Raw genomic sequence first — 23048 nt, 5'->3', positions numbered from 1 at the left:
CTAACCGCTTGTCCACCAAGAACTTCCAGCTACATCACCTACGCAGACACATGAGAGGAATAATAGACGCGTGAAACTTCTCTTGAGATTTTCTCGGAATTGCCAAATTTACAGAGTAGTGCACCTTACTACTTGCACAGTACGTTGTTTTAATGGCCTACTAAAGGTGTACAAAGTTTGAAGTATATCTGTGATCCCAGCCGTCGTGGCATCTCCTTGTAAGTGGATTTCGCATGCAATAAGTAGGAAAATACGAATAGAATTTGCAGGTGAACAAGAAAGCTCTGATGCTTTCGGGTTTACAGATTTGCTAACTCAAACACCTTGCGACTTAATTTGATTTCTTATTCAACAGGAAGAAACATCTTACCGACCGAGGGCTGGAAGACGACTCTACCAACACGAAGTCAACCTCCGTCCCTTGTGCAGAGCGACGACCGAATTTCTTATGAGAGGGAGGTGCCACCGGCTCCGCTAGCCAATGAGGATTGGCACAGAAGCCGCTAAAGCTACTTTCTGCTTTCGTAAAGGACTCTAACGAGGCAAGATGGCGTGCGATTCGCTCAAGTTGGTTCAGGAAGACCTCTTTGCGACACCAGAAGTACGTGAAAAGCGAAGTTCTGAAGGCTGGTATTGCTACTTGGGAGAATAAGTAAAGGGACTTCCTCGGCCTCTAAAGAACATTTAAATCACTAAGCCATGCTCTAAAAATAAACAGTCAAGGCGGGGAAGATAAACCATTATCGCTACATGAGAGAGTCTGCTGCACTTAATCAAAAATAAAACAAAATACCTTGCTCCCATCCTCCTTCAAGTATTAGCGTGATTTTTATGTAGAAAATTAACAGCTAGAATATCATACAATCGCAAGATCAAAAATGTAGTAAAATTTGAAATGACTGCGAAACAAGAGCACGTGTTTCATTTGCACCGTCGGCCTGGCCCAGTGAGCCGTTTTAACCGCACTATATGGTAGGTACAGTTCAGGATGTCGGTCGTTCCGTGTTGTTTCTGGCCGCGCGGTTTGAGGCGCAATGTCACGGATTGCTGGAGGTTAGAGTCCTTCCTCGGGCATGGTTGTGTGTGTTGTTCTTAGCATAAGTTACTTTAAGTTAATTTAAGTCTAGGGACAGATGACCTCAGCCGTTTGGTCCCTTAGGAACTTACACACATTTGAACATTTCTTTATGTTTTGGGGGAGATTTTAGTACTTTGAACTAGGATATTTTTTCAACATTATCGGCGACCAGGTGCTGTCCTTTCTTCTACGTCTTCATAGCGACTATACTGTGGACACATGCACGTTTAATTTGATAACTGCCACCTTCTCATACCTGTTCCTGATTTGACGAGCGCTCAGACACGATATGGCACTTAATAGGTCGCTAAATCCTTCGAAGTTAATCCTGTAGAAAATATCTGGGACTGTTAGAAACACCGAGTGAAACTTAGTAGTCAGCGTCCACCTAATCGAATCATCAATGAGCGACTTCAGGTGGTAATGGCTTTCCTGAATAAATTCTCTCTTTTTCACCTAATTGAGGCCATTACCGAGGCTAGAGGTGGTGTTATACGGCATTAGCGGGATGCCTACTGGGGGGAGGGAGGATTGCCGTTTTTTTCCGGTGTGCTTATAGGGCTTATAGCAATAAGTGGAACACGTATTGTAAATTTATAGACAATACCCGGAACAGATTTGTCATTAATGTCGTAATGATCATCACACAAATTTTCAATTCTGGGAATGAAAATGGAAATACAGGATAAGTACCACCTACTGTTCCACGTTAATTTCCTCAAGATGAGAACTGCATGGCAGGTGTCTTACAACGAACTGCGAACGGTAGTCAACGGATTTTTATTCGTCGGTCCTGGCGGGCACAATTAAACAGCTCAGGTATAGAGAACAAATAAAAGTTTATTGAACACGATTTCCACAAAAATTTGCTCCACAATGAACCAAAGGACAGGATAGTTCTCCAACAAGTAAAACAAAATGGATGGTAGCATTTCAGTAGCTGAAACAAAATAAATGATGATTTGTAAATAACAGAGCCACTTAGATTTCTGGAATCACAATGTAAATCAATATATTCTTGAGAGATTTACACACGCTTCAGTGAACACAATCTTAAGGTCTTAATAACTTTTGGTTGGAACGGAAAAATAAGTTTCTCACTTCAGGTTTAAAACCAGAGTTCAAATCCAAGCTTCGTTCAAGAAGAATAAACACGTAACAAATCTTGCGATACACTGAACAAGTATTGAGATTCAACAGTAATGAAATATCTAAGTTCTAAAAGGATGGAAATTTCCAGTCTGACAGTATCTCATCGTCTTGAAGGACAGCAGGGCAATTATACCGAGTCCCAACAGGCACATCACTGTTCACGTAGAGTCCCAGCTGAGGAGGCAGCGTGCTGCCCAGAAATCGATGGCCCAGTCCATGACGTGGTGTAGTGGAGGTCTTCGGACTGCTTGCTGCGACACACCTGTTGTCCGGAGCTCATGCAGCGCCTAAATACGTACGTGCCGATTTTTGGCGCGTGACTTGGTGGATGCATGAAAAGGCGCGGTTTGTCAGCGACCTCTAATGTTTCGGTCCATTTTGCCTGGTGGCCCGGCCGGAGTGTTTTTGACACCCTCTGCTGGTCTGGACGCGAATTTCCAGGGTTGCGAAGTTCCATATCGTCTGCGCTGTAGGGGCTGAGCTCGCTGCAATCTGCATGACGAATAAGTTGTGCGTGGTGCCGTCGACGCCTGAAGTCTAAAGCGCCGCGTCAGATTTTTTTTATTTAGTCTCTTTGTATCTTTGACTGTTGCAGAAGCTGTCTAATAGTGGAACATCTTTATGGTGTTCGTATAGATGCTGTGCTTGGAAGCGACTGAGTTACCCTTATAGTAGCCCTTGCAAAGTCTCTTATAAGTTTTAATAATATTAACACATTCCTACAAAAGTTTCTTCTTGATCTCGAAAATTCCAAAAGATGCTCCCGTGGAATTTTTCCTGTGAAATGTCGAACGACGTTTAAATGTCTGAAACATTGTCACTGCCCTTAAAGTTTAGCCTGTGAGTTCATAAGGTTCTATAACCCCAGCTTTCATGCCATGAAACAGTATGTTTTTAAATGAAATCTGACTTACAAGCGAACAACACAATCTAACATTTATCTTATATACTGTAATGACCAGGAACTTTCTCATAGCACAATGGAATAATATAAGGGGGATTTAACATAAGATAAACCAATATAATTTGAAACCATACCATTTCCAATAAATATCATATGGCTACTCCCTATCCGTGTTGTCGAATCATCCCTCCAGGAGTAATTCGTGCAATACAAATGAACTTGCACAAGATCTCCTACAACACCAAATAAATTGAAATGAGCTCCTATGATAGCTACATATCGACGATTTCGTCAGTGTAGACATGTGACTCGCAGTTCCCTCGGCATCCGCTTACCATGTTAGCTGAAAATTGAATTTAAAAATAAATTAATCTCTTTTCTGAAGACAGATCAGTCTATTTCGTCGTGAGACACAATGAAATTGAATGTACTTCGTAAACTAGGTCACTAAATGACCATATGTAAAGATGTATTCAGAGATCAGAGGAATAGAAAATTACTTTGTAAGAGTCACAGATAATGCGAATACTAAATAAGCTTTTATATGAACAGAATGTCCCAAGTCTTACATACAAGTATCCTTCATCGGCCATGTGGCTTCACAGCAGCACACATTTACAGAAGCCAGAAAAACAATTCTACATCCATATTAGCAGCCTAAAGGTTATTTAAGAAGTGGAAAAGCAATGGTATAAACTACTTGCCGGCTCGGATGAACGAAAAAAAAAAAAAAAAACTGATATCGATTCCCACGTGTTCCAACCAAGTTATGAAACAGAACAAAGGAGCTAACCTTGCGCACATGAAATACGATTGCAATGTATCTAGCGTGAATAAATCTGAAAACCACATTCTGTACATTTACGCAACCAAGATCTTACCATAATCCTGGACGTAGTAGCATTAATGTGTCCATTTAAATAGCACAAGGAAAGCGTCTGTACTAAACAGTTCAGCACGTCCCGTCAGGAAAACAAAAGAATGTACACAGTTGCAGGCAGAAGCGAAGAGTGTCCCCCACTTTTTTCACAAGCCGTGCAGGGTCTTGCAAACCAATTCACCGCCCCAAGCAATTTTGTTGGCTGGCTAAATTCAGAGTTTATGTAGCGTATTCAAGACGTGTCTTTGCTGTTCTTAACAAAAGATGAAGTTACTTCACCAGGTGGAACACTGACTGTATGTACTCTGAGAGATGCAAGTGCTTATCCATGCTCATATTGATATATAGTATGAAAGATATCTATAGCGTATGGCTTTCGCGTTTCTGGAGCATGTGGAGGTTATTGCGGAAGACATTATTTGTAGTCTTTCCGGAACGAAAAATTCGTTTGGGTTACATCCAGAGAACGAAAAGGGTACAATAATTTAGGAAATGTTGCTGCTTCTGAAAATAACATGATGTTACTTGATAATTGGCCAGGATGTATGCGACGTATGCACTGATTATCCAGAACATTATGACCACCTACGTAATAGCTGGCACGAATAATAGCGGCGACGCGTCGTGATGTGGAAGCAATGAGGCAATGATAGGTCGCTGGAGGGAGGTGGCACCACAGCTACACAAACAACTCACCTAATTCCCTTAAATTCCATGGAGGAGGGGGGAGGGGACGGCGATGTGGTCTGACGCCACGTTCAGTCACATCCGATGTGTTCGATCGGGTTCAGATCTGGAGCGTTGGAGACCAGCACATCAACTGGAACTCGCCATTGTGGTCCTCGAACCACTCCATCAAAATCCTAGCCTTGTGACATAGAGCATTATCTTCCTGAAAAATACCACTGCCGTCGGGAATCATGATCGTCATGAAGTGGAATACGTTGTCTGCATCCAGTGTATGATACTCACTGGCCGTCATGGTGCCTTGCACGAGCTGCGCTGGACCAACGGATGCCCACGTGAATGTTCCCCAGAGCCGCCACCAGCTTGTCTTCGTCCCACAGTACAGGTGTCAAGAGCTGTTCCCCTGGAAGACGACGGATTCGTCGCCTTCCATCGGCATGATGAAGGAATCGGGATTCATCAGACCATGCGTCTCTCTATCACTGCACCAACGTTCAGAGCCGATGGTCACTTTCCCATTTCTGTCTTAATTGCCGATGTTGTGGTGTTGACATTGGCACACTCATGGGTCGTCGGCTGCGAAGGCCCATCTTTAGGAGTGTTCGCTGCACTGCTTTTTCAGACATACTAGTGCTCTGTGCAGCATTAAAGTCTGATGTTAGTTCTGCCTCAGTTCACCCTACGATGTCTGGGCGTGGTTTCACCTCGATTTCGCCAAGTGTTCAAGACACTCACCACAGCACTCCTCGAACACCCGAGAAGTCGTGCAGTTTCTGAAATACTCGTACCGAGGCTCCGGGCCATCACAATCTGCCCTCGGTCAAACTCAGATAGATCGCGCGCCTTCCCCATTCTACCCACGAACAGCACGCTCATTGATACCACACGCACCGTGCGAGTGTCTGACTAGCAGTCATTCCTCGCCAGGTGACGCTGCTATCGCCTGGACGGGTCTATGTCGATAGTAGGTCGGTGATCATAATCTTCTGGTTGATCAGTGTTTTTCTCTTCAACTCTCTCTGTGTACTCACCACTCTGACGAAAGACGTGTTCGACAACATTCGCCCTTCCAACATTAACACAGTTACTAGCACATTCAAATACAGCCAATGATACCTGTCATCTTACTACTGTTGTGTTATAAATGTACTATCAGCTTCGGTTACCCCTGGTTTCACGCCTATATTTCTGTTCCGCTTCCCTCACTTCTTCTTTCATTCTCTTCTCTACTATCTTTGTGTTACTATTTTTCTTTTTCTCGCCGCCCCCCTTCCTCCACCCCCCCCCCCCCCCCCCCCCCCAGTCTTTTCCAGTTCTATCGGTACTACTGTCACGTCTTTGTATTATACGATGGTGAGTAAAACTTATGGACGAAAGTAACTTCCGCATGATGTGCCACTGTCAAGTAACATACCCCGACGAAACCTGGATCATACATAGAAAGAACTGATACAAACAGTACAGGAGGTAGCTGAAAGTAATATGCAGAGAGACGAACAGAAATGAGACTTTTATTCAGAGACAGTTATTACACTGAAGTCATCGCGATTCATGATGACTCCATGGACATTGGAAACGGCAAGGCATGATTCTTATTAGGATGTGAGAACAACACAGACAGCCCTGCACGCTCTGCAACGTGCTCTCATGCTGGACACAATGTTAGTAAGAAGTTGTGGTAGGGCGTTCCATTGCTCCACAAGCGCGGTTTACAAATTCCGGATGGTTGCTGGTGCATATGGAAGTGCTGAAGTAGACTCCCCACCGCATCCTACACTTGCTCGACGGGATTTAAGTTGGTACAACGGACAAGCCAGTCTATTCGCCTGTTATCATTTCGTTCCAAGAGCTGCTCTACCTGCGCTGTTCGAAGCGGTCTCACGTAGTCATCCATAAAAATGAAATCAGGGCCAAACGAACGCTTGAATAGACGCACATGGGAAAGGGATACAGTGTCACGGTATAGTTGACCGATGAGAGTACAGTGTTTCTAAGATTTGGAAGGCAGTATGCCCACGCAACGTTAAGCCTCCCCACACCGTAACACCTGGACTAGCAAAATGATCACGTTCGACAATGCTGCTCGATACGCACTCGGGTAGTTGCCGCTCTTCCGGTTGACGTTACACTCTTGAACGACTATCACTGACGCAATGGCAAATTCTGCTGTCACAATTTAATATGACGTTTGCGTCATTCATTCCTGCAGCTACATCTTTCAGTCCGCAGTCGAGGACTGGCTGAACGACGATAAAGTGTGAAGGAAAACGTTGCTTCCTTCTTAACTTCCTAATTTGTGCCGCGATCGACTTCTTATTTGTAACTGTTATTCATCGTATGCGGTTGTACAAACGTCACACAGTGCAGCGTTGCCATCTGGAATCGGTATGAACAGTTTGGCTACCTCTCCTTGACACCAACACTGACATACAACCGACCGGTCTTGTCCAGTGCGTTGGACAATATACTGGGGGTAGGCTGCCATGCAGAGAATCTGCAAGAGAATGACTGGCTGGCGTCGTAATACCAGACAACGTGAGAGTGCTGTGGGAATGCCGCTGAGTTCCTGTAGAACTTTCAGGAGATTTTTCTAAGCAGTGTCGGAAACGTTTGCACCCTGTATCCAAGACTGGCAGTGTGGAGTTACCCAGCGTGTATCTCCATTGTGAGTCAGAATTTCGAGAATATAGGAAATTGAGCCCACGGGTGACAAGACGATACAACAGGAAATTCAGCGCCCTAAAGGGTAAATCGGGAGAGGGGGGGAGGGGGGGGGAGGTTGGGAGGAGGAGATCAAACCTCCCGAATAAGAAAATTCTGGAAATCATTCGATCACTCTGAAATGATTGTGAGTCAGAATTTCGAGCTGATTATAATGTTCCTGTTGCCTTAGGTTTACTATACTCCATGTCATTCCCGATTCTGCAGCCTGTGCGCATATTCTCATCTCATTTTGCATTCTGATGCCATGACAGTCTGTTTTTTACTCAGTTTTCAGACTTTGAGGCTCCTTGTTGCATTCATTCCGAAAGTCTATTATCATTTTGCGACATCTTCAGTTTCCATTCCGTTTCTTGTGGTTTTCTGTTCTACCTAGTGCTTGTGTTCACGAACATTCGATTACGTTTCCGCTACCTGACCTTAACCTCAAGATAATTACTGCAGAGGAAAGATGCTTAGATGATGGTTTTATACCTGGAGAGCGATGAGCAGGAACTAGTGAACAGAACGCATGTAAAACAGCTCTCAGCGACACCAGAAAGACTGTGATGCAGAGGCAAAAGCTACGGGCTGTCAGTCAGTGGTCATATGACCGTTGTCAGCTAGCCTGTGGTTCTACACATAATGCTATCACCACGTCAACCATTTACGTCCTCACGTACCATCTATTCGATCATACAGCGATGCAAAATGACTAAGTCCGCCCTCCCCTCCTCCACCCCTCGGTACATGCTCAATTACCGAGTCGAATCTATATCCAGTAAAATCAGCTTTGAGAGATTTACACGACTGGCCATTAAAATCGCTACACCAAGAAGAAATGCAGATCATGAACGGGTATTCATTGGACAAATATATTATACTAGAACTGACATGTGATTACATTTTCACTCAATTTGGGTGCATAGATCCTGAGAAATCAGTACCCAGAACAACAACCTCTGGCCGTAATAACGGCCTTGATACGCCTGAGCATTGAGTCAAACAGAGCTTGGATGGCGTGTACAGGTACAGCTGCCCATGCAGCTTCAACATAATACCACAGTTCATCAAGAGTAGTGACTGGCTTATTGTGACGAGCCATTTGTTCGGCAACCATTGACCAGACGTTTTCAATTGGTGAGAGATCTGAAGAATGTGCTGGCCAGGGCAGCAGTCGAACATTTTCTGTATCCAGAAAGGCCCGTACAGAACCTGCAACATGCGGTCGTGCACTATCCTGCTGAAATGTAGGGTTTCGCAGGGATCGAATGAAGGGTCGAGCCACGGATCGCAACACATCTGAGATGAAACGTCCACTGTTCACAGTGCCGTCAATGCGAACAAGAGGTGACCGAGACGTGTAACCAATGGCACCCCATACCATCACGCCGGGTGATACGCCAATATGGCGATTACGAATACACGCTTCCAATGTACGTTCACCGCGATGTCGCCAAACATGGATGCGACCATCATGATGCTGTAAACAGAACCTGTATTCATCCGACAAAATGACGTTTTGCCATTCGTGCACCCAGGTTCGTCGTTGAGTACACCATCGCAGGCGCTCCTGTCTGTGATGCAGCGTCAAGGGTAACCGCAGCCATGGTCTCCGAGCTGATAGTCCATGCTGTTGCAAACATCGTCGAACTGTTCGTGCAGATGGTTCTTGTCTTGCAAACGTCCCCATCTGTTGACTCAGGGATCGAGATGACGCTGCACGATCCGTTACAGCCATGCGGATAAGATGCCTGTCATCTCGACTGCCAGGGATCCAGCACGGCGTTTCGTATTACCCTCCTGAACACACCGATTCCAGTATTCTGCTAACAGTCATTTGATCTCGACCAACGCGTGCAGCAATGTCGCGATACGATAAATCGCAATCGCGATAGGCTACACTCCGACCTTTATCAAAGTCGGAAACGTGATGGTACGCATTTCTCCTCCTTACACGAGACATCACAACAACGTTTCACCAGGCAACGCCGATCAGCTGCTGTTTGTGTATGAGAAATCAGTTGGAAACTTTCCTCATGTCAGCACGTTGTAGGTGTCGCCACCGGCGCCAACCTTGTGTGAATGCTGAGAAAAGCTAATCATTTGCATATCACAGCATCTTATTCCGGTCGGTTAAATTTCGAGTCTGTAGCACGTCATCTTCGTGGTGTAGAAATTTTAATGGCCAGTAGTGTATATTAATAATTGATATGCAGATGAACAAACGTTATTATCGTTATGGCCTATGCATGTTTTAATTGCTATAATTCTGGCGCTCGGGGTGGGGCATTTTTATGTCATTGGGATTATTTCATTACCATGATATTTATCCAATATGTGACCATGTACGCCCCCCAGTGATCGGCATTAAGTCATGCATCGATTAGCGAAAAATACACTAAATTCATAAAGATTTTTGCTCAAGATGTTAATCAGATGCAGAGCCTAATCATTATTTGGAGATTACCGAGGACGAAAAAGTATATAAATTAAAACAGTCATGAGCTTTCACCATGGTCAAATTCAATGATATTTTCTTTCTCAGTTATATCACCTGTCAAGGAAACTCAGATTAACATGGAGCTATTACAAACTTCGTGCTCGAGAATCAGTTTTCTTTAGAGTATATTTCCACTCATTTAAGAAGGTTAATATGTTATAAATACGTTAAATTTGGAAAAATAGTCTTCTTCTACAACATACAGCCTTAACTGGAATTTATTAACATCAGTGATATGCCTATATCTATCATGTAAAAGCAGTAGATGTGCTCTCATGAACTACACTCCTGGAAATTGAAATAAGAACACCGTGAATTCATTGTCCCAGGAAGGGGAAACTTTATTGGCACATTCCTGGGGTCAGATACATCACATGATCACACTGACAGAACCACAGGCACATAGACACAGGCAACAGAGCATGCACAATGTCGGCACTAGTACAGTGTATATCCACCTTTCGCAGCAATGCAGGCTGCTATTCTCCCATGGAGACGATCGTAGAGATGCTGGATGTAGTCCTGTGGAACGGCTTGCCATGCCATTTCCACCTGGCGCCTCAGTTGGACCAGCGTTCGTGCTGGACGTGCAGACCGCGTGAGACGACGCGTCATCCAGTCCCAAACATGCTCAATGGGGGACAGATCCGGAGATCTTGCTGGCCAGGGTAGTTGACTTACACCTTCTAGAGCACGTTGGGTGGCACGGGATACATGCGGACGTGCATTGTCCTGTTGGAACAGCAAGTTCCCTTGCCGGTCTAGGAATGGTAGAACGATGGGTTCGATGACGGTTTGGATGTACCGTGCACTATTCAGTGTCCCCTCGACGATCACCATTGGTGTACGGCCAGTGTAGGAGATCGCTCCCCACACCATGATGCCGGGTGTTGGCCCTGTGTGCCTCGGTCGTATGCAGTCCTGATTGTGGCGCTCACCTGCACGGCGCCAAACACGCATACGACCATCATTGGCACCAAGGCAGAAGCGACTCTCATCGCTGAAGACGACACGTCTCCATTCGTCCCTCCATTCACGCCTGTCGCGACACCACTGGAGGCGGGCTGCACGATGTTGGGGCGTGAGCGGAAGACGGCCTAACGGTGTGCGGGACCGTAGCCCAGCTTCATGGAGACGGTTGCGAATGGTCCTCGCCGATACCCCAGGGGCAACAGTGTCCCTAATTTGCTGGGAAGTGGCGGTGCGGTCCCCTACGGCACTGCGTAGGATCCTACGGTCTTGGCGTGCATCCGTGCGTCGCTGCGGTCCGGTCCCAGGTCGACGGGCACGTGCACCTTCCGCCGACCACTGGCGACAACATCGATGTACTGTGGAGACCTCACGCCCCACGTGTTGAGCAATTCGGCGGTACGTCCACCCGGCCTCCCGCATGCCCACTATACGCCCTCGCTCAAAGTCCGTCAACTGCACATACGGTTCACGTCCACGCTGTCGCGGCATGCTACCAGTGTTAAAGACTGCGATGGAGCTCCGTATGCCACGGCAAACTGGCTGACACTGACGGCGGCGGTGCACAAATGCTGCGCAGCTAGCGCCATTCGACGGCCAACACCGCGGTTCCTGGTGTGTCCGCTGTGCCGTGCGTGTGATCATTGCTTGTACAGCCCTCTCGCAGTGTCCGGAGCAAGTATGGTGGGTCTGACACACTGGTGTCAATGTGTTCTTTTTTCCATTTCCAGGAGTGTAGTAACCGAGAACTAACTCCTTTAAAAACGGCTTACAGTACTTTACAGCGTTTCACATTTCGTTATTTCTTTTCATTACAATTACAAATAACATAGAGTCAATTTTGATACTTTAACGCATTTAACACGGAAGTTTGTGACACTGAACGGGTTCCCTTCTTGTGATCACTTGCTGTTGCTTACATCACGGCGGTGGATGGATCAAGGTATACGGGTGCTATTGTGAGGATACCGACGTCGAAATATTGCATCGCTACTTCACTCCGCAAGAAACACAAGTAAATACGAATTTATTGTGTATGGATTGTAAAGAAATAAGATAGCACATAAAATCAATTTAATTATTAGCATAGAACAGCGCTTTATTGTACATTTCGTGTTTTTATGTTTTCTCAGTGTGATTGCTTTGTGAGGGTGGGGGGGGGGGGGAGGGGGAGGGGCAGTAGTATGGAAAACTGAGTCGTTGTCACACGTCGCAGTACGAATTTGCTGAAATTCTGTTATATGCATGTGTTGTCCTCACAGCACCATCTTGCCACGTCTTCCATTCTAAATAATGCAATAAGGTGCACGAAGGTAGTCAGAGTTAAAGTTGAATTTAATTACTTGGGACCTAATCGAAAAGTTCAGATTTTAAACACATTTCTACAAACTGGGAGACTATATCATACTGAAGTCAATGACGGCTCGTAAGCATACATTCTCACTTATCTCGCAAATGGTTCATGTGCGGACCCATGTTTAATGAAACGTTTTTGGCTCTATTATTGTATTATTTATTTTCATTTGTGTTTGTTTCTGTTATTAATTATAATTCCACCTCCCTGTACTCCAGTAGCGACCAGTTGCCATGTCCTCCTCTGCCAATGTTGTGACTTGGCTGTGGTCTGGAGGGCCATCGTCTCAACACGCCAGTTTCGTGGCCCTTATAAGTTTCGCAGACCCTACTAAAGTGACTTCCCAGTTGGCATCACGACACTGAGTGCACGCCATTCCGTTCTTCCCATCAACGAAAAATCCCTAATAGTAGGGGAGAGTGTTGTACCTTAGAAGACTTTTCAGATATTCGTCTCTAGTGAGACTTGTAGTAGTGCTTCAGTATCTCTTCTTATCCATTTTGAAAAGATACCATTCACTTTGTGCATGATGTAGTCTTTTTCTGAAATTGCAAAAGTTAATCCGGGAAAGTAAAGTTTTCCAAATCTGAAAAACTGTTCCAAGGTACAACATCGTCATGTAGACAGGAACAAATATCCTATTCAAATTTAAAAGTGCTGAAATCGAGAAAATGTAGTAAGTACTGTATTTAATAGCTTATGTCTTACATTATTATTCTACTGGACACCAATATGCCGTAAGTGGAGTTACATTAAGAAGAAGTATTATCAAAAACTATTTACGAGTAAAAAAAAAAAAACTTTGAAACACAAGCTTTTTGCAACTAACACAAATTATCTTTTTCAACACAGAGAAGATTATCAAGAGTTATCTAGACATTAACGAAACTCAGTTCATTTGCAAATATCACATGTTGCATGGTAGAAGACCGCCTTCCTTTTCAAAGTGCAAACGGTGCACGACCGACGAAGTATGGCTTAACCGTCACCACGTTGTGCAATTAGTTTTAAAAATATACAGAATTTTACTCGACATAAAACTCAGTAACTGAAGTGTTAACAATATCGTCCAAGTAGCTTTAATATATTGTACAGCACTTAAATATTGAGAGCTCGCAATATTTAGAAATGCTGCACAAAGAAGTCACCGTGTCTCATTTCACAACAACAATAAGCAGAAACACTGTGATTCTAAAATCCATCACTAGATTGAAACATCGACCAGGAAACATCTGCTGGTCCTAGGTACACGATCCTCCAGCTGCTACGCTTACCCCTTCTGGAAACTGAACCCCGTTCATCTGCATAAGCTAGACACACTAACAACCCAGCTATGGAGGCGGATTACTAATTGTAGCAGATTCTGTATACTCGTATTATCCAAGGAAATTTTAACCATGGCCAGCATTGTCATAAGAATTAGAAAATCGTCGATTATATTCTATATTTAAGACGGACGATTTACTTCGGTCATTGTTCGTCGTGAAGAACTACTAATAGTCGTCGGATAACACTGTAGAAGTGGAAGGGAGGAGGCGATGGTATTATGTTCCTTGCCGCCGTTACATTCTTCACACTGCTCATGCTCAATGGAAGGTGCCAACTGGCGTGCGTTTCATGGCACTCAGCCAGTACGGGCTGAGTTCGGGTTTGACGACCACAGAATTTCAGCTTGGTGCGGTCAGTGCCTGCAATACATTATCACCTTAGGCTCTGTGCCTCCTCCACTTACCACACGTGCCTATGGCGGTCGCAACGAGTGTCTTGATTTACCCTTCTTAATCGAGATGAATGAGTCTAATATTCAGCGGACGGGTCGATTTATATTTTAATATCTAATGCAATGCTACTTAAGACGGCTTCAAACACAACGAAACATACTAACAGAGTTTACTGGAACAAATCTGATCTCAGACGAGCTAGGTGGGCGAGATTTGTTCTGTAGGAGAAGGGATGAATGAGAACAAACTGGAAGAAGTCCACGGAAGATCTCCATTGATTTCTTTTTTCAGATGTCGACGAGAAGGATTGCACAGGATATCATAAGAAATTAAGACAAGAGCCTGAGTATTTTTATGAGAATGCAGCAGCCGTATACCCATGATGGAGTCTGGATCAGCATCGAATCATATGTGGAGTGGAAAACAGAAGAGCTGCAGATCCAGATGCCATACGAGGGAAAATGGTGCAGATACTATTTCCTTACGTTGTCCCTCATGTTGTCAGTTTACTCAATGCATTCACGATCCAGACGCTTTTCAAATTGGTGTAAAACGTCAGACACACATTGAATGGAAAAAGCAAAGATCTGAAATTTCAAAAATCACATCGTCCTATTTCCAGGTAACACTACTGAGAAAGATAGTGGAAAGAGCATTAATCAAAAAATTAAAATTTTACGGAATGCTGATAGGATTAAACAAATTCAAGTTCGGGTTCAGGCAGGGAAATCTGTAGATGGCGTTACTGATGAAACGAAGAAGGTAGTATGCGCCATAGACATAAAATATGTAATAGGATTCTTTATGCGATCATGAATTCTGCCATATTAACCTGGAACCAATACGGAAAACTCTAAAAAACATGCAATAACTGGTATGAGTTTTAGCTTTGCATGAATGACATTTTACTTTTAGTAATCAGGCACATTGACATACAATAGAAAATACCGGATGGTAACACTTAAACTGATGCTGTTTCGAATGCTGCAGTGCAGGCTGTCAACATCGCAGGGCGCTGTAATATCGTAGGAATGTTCATTAATCGGCGCGCCCGCAGAATATGTTGAAATAAATGATAGTTACACTTTGTGCCATCAGGTGAAAGTAAGGCGCTGTAGGCAGTAAGAATGTGAACTGTTTCCTGTTTCCGCGTCAGTATGCTGTTTGTCGCTTGAAGACGTGTGCTGATTTCTTTTGTGAAGTGACTGTTGATGTAAGATTTCGGAAGGCTGAAGTTTTGTGTACGAAACGCAATGGCTATTGAGAAGAAAGACAGTGAACTGCTGGAAAAGTTGTTTCATCAGAAAGGTAGCGATAGCAGCGCTGCATTGTGGGAATATCGCCGAGTGAAACAGCTGCGAAGACGCCTCATGTCAATAAGTAGGCTAAAGAACATGATCAAGAAATTTGAAGAATCAGGTATAGCAGGGAGAAGGAGGTGACCCACTCCCATGGCAGTTGCTGATGAAGTTGCTATAGCTGTAGCCAACCGTGCTACACATGCCTCATTCTGCAGCTACACTACTGGCCATTAAAATTGCCACACCACGAAGATGACGTGCCGCAGACGCGTAATTTAACCGACAGGAAGAAGATGCTGTGATACGCAAATGATTAGCTTTTCAGAGCATTCACACAAGGTTGGCGCCGGTGGCGACACCTACAACGTGCTGACATGAGGAAAGTTTCCAGCCGATTTCTCATACACAAACAGCAGTTGACCGGCGTTGCCTGGTGAAACGTTGTTGTGATGCCTCGTGTAAGGAGGAGAAATGCGTACCATCACGTTTCCGACTTTGATAAAGGTCGGATTGTAGCCTATCGCGATTGCGATTTATCGTATGGCGACATTGCTGCACGCGTTGGTCGAGATCCAATGACTGTTAGCAGAATATGGACTCGGTGGGTTGAGGAGGGTAATACGGAACGCTGTGCTGGATCCCCAGCAGTCAAGATGACAGGCATCTTATCCACATGGCTGTAACGGATCGTGCAACCACGTCTCGATCCCTGAGTCAACAGATGGGGACGTTTGCAAGACAACAACCATCTGCATGAACCGTTCGACGACGTTTGCAGCAGCATGGACTATCAACTCCGAGACCATGGCTGCCGTTACCCTTGACGCTGCATCACAGACAGGAGCGCCTGCGATGGTGTACTCAACGACGAACCTGGGTGCACGAATGGCAAAACGTCATTTTTTCGGATGAATACAGGTTCTGTTTACAGCATCATGATGGTCGCATCCGTGTTTGGCGGTATCGCAATGAACGCAAATTGGAAACGTATATTCGTAATCGCCATACTGGCGTATCTCCTGGCGTGATGGTATGGGGTGCCACTGGTTACACGTCTCGGTCACCTCTTGTTCGCATTGACGGCACTTTGAACAGTGGACGTTACATTTCAGATGTGTTACGACCCGTGGCTCTACCGTTCATTCGATCCTTGCGAAACCCTACATTTCAGCAGGATAATGCACGAGCGAATGTTGCAGGTCGTGTACGGGCCTTTCTGGACACAGAAAATGTTTGACTGCTGCCCTGGCCAGCACATTCTCCAGATCTCTCACCAATTGAAAACGCCTGGTCAATGGTGGCCGAGCAACTGGCTCATCACAATACGCCAGTCACTGCTCTTGATGAACTGTGGTATCGTGTTGAGGCTGCATGGGCAGCTGTACCTTACACGCCTTCCAAGCTCTGTTTGACTCAATGCCCAGGCGTATCAAGGCCGTTATTACGGCCAGAGGTTGTTGTTCTGGGTACTGATTTCTCAGGATCTATGCACCCAAATTGAGTGAAAATGTAATCACATGTCAGTTCTAGTATAATATATTTGTCCAATGAATACCCGTTTATGATCTGCATTACTTCTTGGTGTAGCAATTTTAATGGCCAGTAATGTATTACTCGAGCAGTGTCAAGAGAATTTTTTCTCTCATGGCCGACAGTTCAAAAAATTTTACGGTGTCTTTTACATTGCACCAAATAGAGCCCCAAAATTGGCTTCAACACCGTGAGTTTGGCATTCGTTTTTTAGCACGCATGGGTATGGGTGACATGTGGGCGGGGAATATTCTTTGGGCTGACGAGGCACATTTTACTCTACATGGTGCTGTGAATACACAGAACTGTCGCAAACTACATCACAGTATTGTGCGCTGTAACAATAGACAGCCATTATGAGTATAGCGTTGATTCGTAGGTGGTGTTCTGCGTAGTGGTTGTTAATATGCATGGTGATTGTTGATATTGTTTGCCAAAATTCACAAAGAGGCTGTACCTAGTACGTGACACTTCCAGCTACTGACCATCAACTGTCGTGTCACTTCTGCGACGAGTTAACCTATTACACGTTCGTTTCTGTTATATGGTTTAAGCTCGCTGCTCTGGGATGAGAGGCGAGGCCTGTTTCAGCAGCCAGTGCGCTCCGAGACCATCGTAAGCTTCCGCTCCCAGCTCCTCCACTCGGGTGCCAAGCAAAAGTGAGCGATCAGTACTCCATCACGTGTTGTGCAGGAACACCACTGCACTCATATTATGTAACTGTGTGTAGTGATTTCATAAACTTCTTCATTCCTGGTCCGTTTTTCTTCGAGGAGATGACACCTCGTGGGCCAGTGAGGTGTACAGTGACATCTGCACGTTGTTAGGACTTTTTTGTGCAACACGTGATTCCAGCTTTGCGAGAACGCAACTGTGCCCACACCACTATCTTATTGCAATATGGGGCGACAGAACATGTCACTTGCCAGATGAAAGATTTGATCCCGGAAACTTTTGCTAACGACCCCATCTTCACTAGGCAATGTCAAGATGTGTGGCCTTCCAGATCCCCCCATCTAAATCAATATGACTTCAGGTGTGTCAATATTTGAAAGATCGTGTCCATCAGGGATGTATCCGGACTCTTCTTGATGTGAAGATCAGCATAAGAAAACGTGTTGCTCCGATTACACCAGATATGCTGCGAGCAACTGTCGACCACGCTGTGTTATGGATGCAGCATGTTGTTGATTCAGGAGACCGTATGGAACACATGTTGTGACTTGTTACCATATCCTAATAAATGTGCCAGAACCACTGTTATCATGTGTTTCATCGTTACTCCCATTTCCCTCCACATACTCAACACTGTCACTGCTTACAGCGCCATATTTTCACCTGGTGGCAGAAAGTCGAACTATTATTTTTTCAGCGTAAACTGCGAGCCCACCAATTAATGAACACGTATACGATGTCTCAGCGTCTTGCGATGTACACACCCCGCACTGCAACACTCCGAACGCCGTCAGTTTAATTACAAGCACCAGGTATCTGTGGCAAACTCCTTGAAATACTTGACACGTACTGCGATTCAGTTTAACTCTACAGAAATTGACTTACAGTTTCTTAACGGAAGACTGATAACAGACCCACCTATTTTTAAAAAAATCTGACAATAATTGAAAGGCATATGGTGAGTACATATTTAGATGTGTAACTGCACGAATTCTGGACATTCCAAGCATATGTTGAACATGCAAAAAAGAGTGGCTGATGTATCACTTATAAAATTATTAATATAGGAGAACTGAGACTTTGTCTCTTAATGTAATTAGGCTCTGTAACGATTGCACGTCAAGAGCAGTTGTGGGCTTGGGGGCCGATATATGGTTGTTGAGACCCACTGCTGCCATGAAGCGGAAAATAACTTCGTTGTTGTGGGGTCTTCAGTAGCTACCGACGCTCCAATTACGTTAATGTGGATAAGTACCTTTGACTTAGGAATGAGGAAGTTATTTTCATTAAGTAATTTAAAAATAGACGGTGCAGAAAGGTGCAAGAAATCCACGAAAAGCCAGCAACGAATCCAATATTTTGTCAATGGCAGCAGAGGTGAAATTTCAGTCACATTAAGGAGAAGTTTTCAGTTTCTTCACTGTTTTAAAGATAGGCTTAAATTAAAACACTAGCTGCGTGCCTGGCATTCTCTGGGAATATGTTTATTCCAGTCTTCTATTACTCCATCTCCGCCTACTCTTCTCTCTGTCCATATCCTCCTCTTTCCTTCCCCTGTCCATCTCCTCTCCCACCCCCCCCCCCCTCTCTGTGTCTGATTCCGCCTCTTCCTTTTCTCTGTCGATTTCCCCCTTCCCCTTCCTCTGTCCAACTCCTCTTCCTCCAGATCTGTGTCCATGTCTTGCTGTCTCTCACTCTCTTCCTCACCTGCTCTCTCTCTCTCCACTTTATCATGGAGAATCCAATACCAATGCTTGTTCTTAACCCCACAGTATTTCTTTGCAGCTAATTAGTAATATGTGTACCAAGTTTGTTTCAAATCGATCCTGAGGTTTAAGAGGAGGTATTTTACACCTGGCTTTGCCGACATATGCATGTGTTACATATATGTCACACATATTTGTACACAATTTCACATGTATCTGTAGCGAATTTGGCCCTACAGTTTGGTTTTCACGCAGCTCAATGTTTATGACGTCATATCTCCTGAACTATGTTTCGTACAATGAAATAATTTGGCAGGTACATTCAGTGCGATATGTGAAGACTGTGTGCAATATGTGTTTCGAATAAATAAGTTGTAACGAAGTAATAAATTTAAACGTTATGCCTGCTGTGGCTGTTATACTGCAGGAACAGCGAAAATGTGCTAAGCGATAAATTTTTTTCATTTCATCATTTTGTGGGGGCTGTCAGCGAAAAAATGTTTCGTAAAGGTTTGAAGTTATATGTTAACTTTGTTACAACTCATTAAGTGCTCTCACTCTCAAATATTGGATTGAAATATCTTAGTATTCGTGCATCGTAGTCTACAGTTATTTTTCATCTCTACCTCCACCACTTTGGAAGGTGGGTGATTCTTACCCCCACAGCGAGTATTTTCACACAGTAAGGGATATGTGCACCAAGTATGGTTGAAATCGGTCCTGTGGTTTAGGAGATGTGGGCCATACATATATACATCTTCAAATATGTATAGTTTTTGAACCAAGTAGGGGACTGGTTCAGTACCTCTCCGGACACGGGCTGCATTCGACGTATTTGAACATAAGTGGCAGGATGACAACGAGAAACTGTGCATATAGCGAACTGAATACACCAGACCATGTCTTATAGAAATGTCTGCTAGATAGAAACGTACCAAGAACGCCACGACAAACATGTTTTCGAAATAATTAGAGTAAGAGAGGACTTTATTAGTCTGAAATCTTTTAAGAGATGAAGTTTGAGTGAAGTCAAGGTGTAATTATAAGCTACAGTTATCACAGGGGAGACAAGGAAGGCTACTAACTGAGATCAGAGGACGAGAAAGAAGCCCATTAGACCTATGATCTCTTGGTCTTGTAACGTGCTAGTGAAGGGAGGCAATAAGGAGGGGAGGAATGAGCGATACAAGGCGGAAAGTGAAATGGTGCTTTTTGCCCCCTCGTCATGCGATTAGGAGGCACAAAAACGTTGCTGGGACCGACAGTAGAAAGGTTACAAACCTAGATGTACATTAACGTCCCTCTTTATATAACCACCTTTTGCGAAAATATGTTTGACCGTGTTTGCGTGTGCCTAACAGAATGGTAAAATTTGGTGTGGCTATCGTTTCCGAATAAGACGTAACACCGATTACTGAGGGAAAGGCTTACAGCAAGTTATATCTAATTATTCAGCCCACTGTATTTTCAGTTAAATTTAGTTCAGTTATCAAAAGCTGTGCAGTCATTCACGTTATGTTCCAACGGGAAGGGTGCCACGGGACTCGGGATACAAAACAGTTAACTTTAATAATACTTTCGGAGTACATGAAAATACGGTCGCCAGCCAAACTGGGCACTGTCTGTTCACTGAGTAATTAAAATTGCGAATAGCAACGAGTAAGGAATAATTTTAATACGTGCGGCAGCAGAAGGCTACACACACGTCTGCAATAATGTATGTCACGAAATAATAATGAGAAAGTACACTCCTGGAAATTGAAATAAGAACACCGTGAATTCATTGTCCCAGGAAGGGGAAACTTTATTGACACATTCCTGGGGTCAGATACATCACATGATCACACTGACAGAACCACAGGCACATAGACACAGGCAACAGAGCATGCACAATGTCGGCACTAGTACAGTGTATATCCACCTTTCGCAGCAATGCAGGCTGCTATTCTCCCATGGAGACGATCGTAGAGATGCTGGATGTAGTCCTGTGGAACGGCTTGCCATGCCATTTCCACCTGGCGCCTCAGTTGGACCAGCGTTCGTGCTGGACGTGCAGACCGCGTGAGACGACGCTTCATCCAGTCCCAAACATGCTCAATGGGGGACAGATCCGGAGATCTTGCTGGCCAGGGTAGTTGATTTACACCTTCTAGAGCACGTTGGGTGGCACGGGATACATGCGGACGTGCATTGTCCTGTTGGAACAGCAAGTTCCCTTGCCGGTCTAGGAATGGTAGAACGATGGGTTCGATGACGGTTTGGATGTACCGTGCACTATTCAGTGTCCCCTCGACGATCACCAGTGGTGTACGGCCAGTGTAGGAGATCGCTCCCCACACCATGATGCCGGGTGTTGGCCCTGTGTGCCTTGGTCGTATGCAGTCCTGATTGTGGCGCTCACCTGCACGGCGCCAAACACGCATACGACCATCATTGGCACCAAGGCAGAAGCGACTCTCATCGCTGAAGACGACACGTCTCCATTCGTCCCTCCATTCACGCCTGTCGCGACACCACTGGAGGCGGGCTGCACGATGTTGGGGCGTGAGCGGAAGACGGCCTAACGGTGTGCGGGACCGTAGCCCAGCTTCATGGAGACAGTTGCGAATGGTCCTCGCCGATACCCCAGGAGCAACAGTGTCCCTAATTTGCTGGGAAGTGGCGGTGCGGTCCCCTACGGCACTGCGTAGGATCCTACGGTCTTGGCGTGCATCCGTGCGTCGCTGCGGTCCGGTCCCAGGTCGACGGGCACGTGCACCTTCCGCCGACCACTGGCGACAACATCGATATACTGTGGAGACCTCACGCCCCACGTGTTGAGCAATTCGGCGGTACGTCCAGCCGGCCTCCCGCATGCCCACTATACGCCCTCGCTCAAAGTCCGTCAACTGCACATACGGTTCACGTCCACGCTGTCGCGGCATGCTACCAGTGTTAAAGACTGCGATGGAGCTCCGTATGCCACGGCAAACTGGCTGACACTGACGGCGGCGGTGCACAAATGCTGCGCAGCTAGCGCCATTCGACGGCCAACACCGCGGTTCCTGGTGTGTCCGCTGTGCTGTGCGTGTGATCATTGCTTGTACAGCCCTCTCGCAGTGTCCGGAGCAAGTATGGTGGGTCTGACACACCGGTGTCAATGTGTTCTTTTTTCCATTTCCAGGAGTGTATTTGAGTTATTACTACGCTTGTTATTAAACACAATGAAATGAATTTGGAATAAATAAGCCTCTCACTGACTAACTGGAGTCCGCCTACTATTATGCTAAATAGTTGCGTAAGCTCACAGTAACGTTTACTCACTTTTGCTGACTTGGGAACTGGCAATGAAACATGAAAGGGAAATTCAGTTGACTTTAGAATTGTTTAAATAAAAGAACTACCACTGAATATCAACATAAATGCAACTCCAAAATACCAATCAGGCCAACACACGAAACAGCATTACAGGTTTACGTGAAATTAGCCAATATGAATGATTGTTTTCTCTTAAATAAATTATTTGTTTGAAGTGCCAGGAATTAACATTCTTTCAGATAACTGAATTTGCCAACGGCCTTGCCGCTGTGGTAACACCGGTTCCCGTCAGCTCACCGAAGTTAAGCGCTGTCGGGTTGGGCTGGCACTTGGATGGGTGACCATCCGGTTTGCCGGGTGCTGTTGGCAAGCGGGGTGCACTCAGCCCTTGTGGGGCAAACTGAGGACCTACTTGATTGAAAAGTAGAGGCTTCGGCCTGGAAGACTGACATATGCCCGGGAGAGCGGTGTGCTAACCACATACCCCTCCATATCCGCATCCAGTAACGCCTATGGGCTGAGGATGACACGGTGGCCGGTCGGTACCGTTGGGTCTTCATGGCCTGTTCGAGAGGAGTTTAGTTTCGTTTT

The 23048-nt window shown here is 45.1% G+C and overlaps 1 pseudogene; it reads left to right on the top strand.

Annotated features, from left to right (window-relative positions):
- The first annotated feature begins 22708 nt into the window (after positions 1-22708).
- On the top strand, positions 22709-22826 carry LOC126482911 (5S ribosomal RNA; annotated as a pseudogene).
- The last annotated feature ends 222 nt before the right edge of the window (positions 22827-23048 follow it).

Source organism: Schistocerca serialis, chromosome 5 (assembly GCF_023864345.2).
Source record: "Schistocerca serialis cubense isolate TAMUIC-IGC-003099 chromosome 5, iqSchSeri2.2, whole genome shotgun sequence".
Lineage (NCBI taxonomy): Eukaryota > Metazoa > Arthropoda > Insecta > Orthoptera > Acrididae > Schistocerca > Schistocerca serialis.
This window is presented reverse-complemented; position numbering and strand designations above follow the sequence as displayed.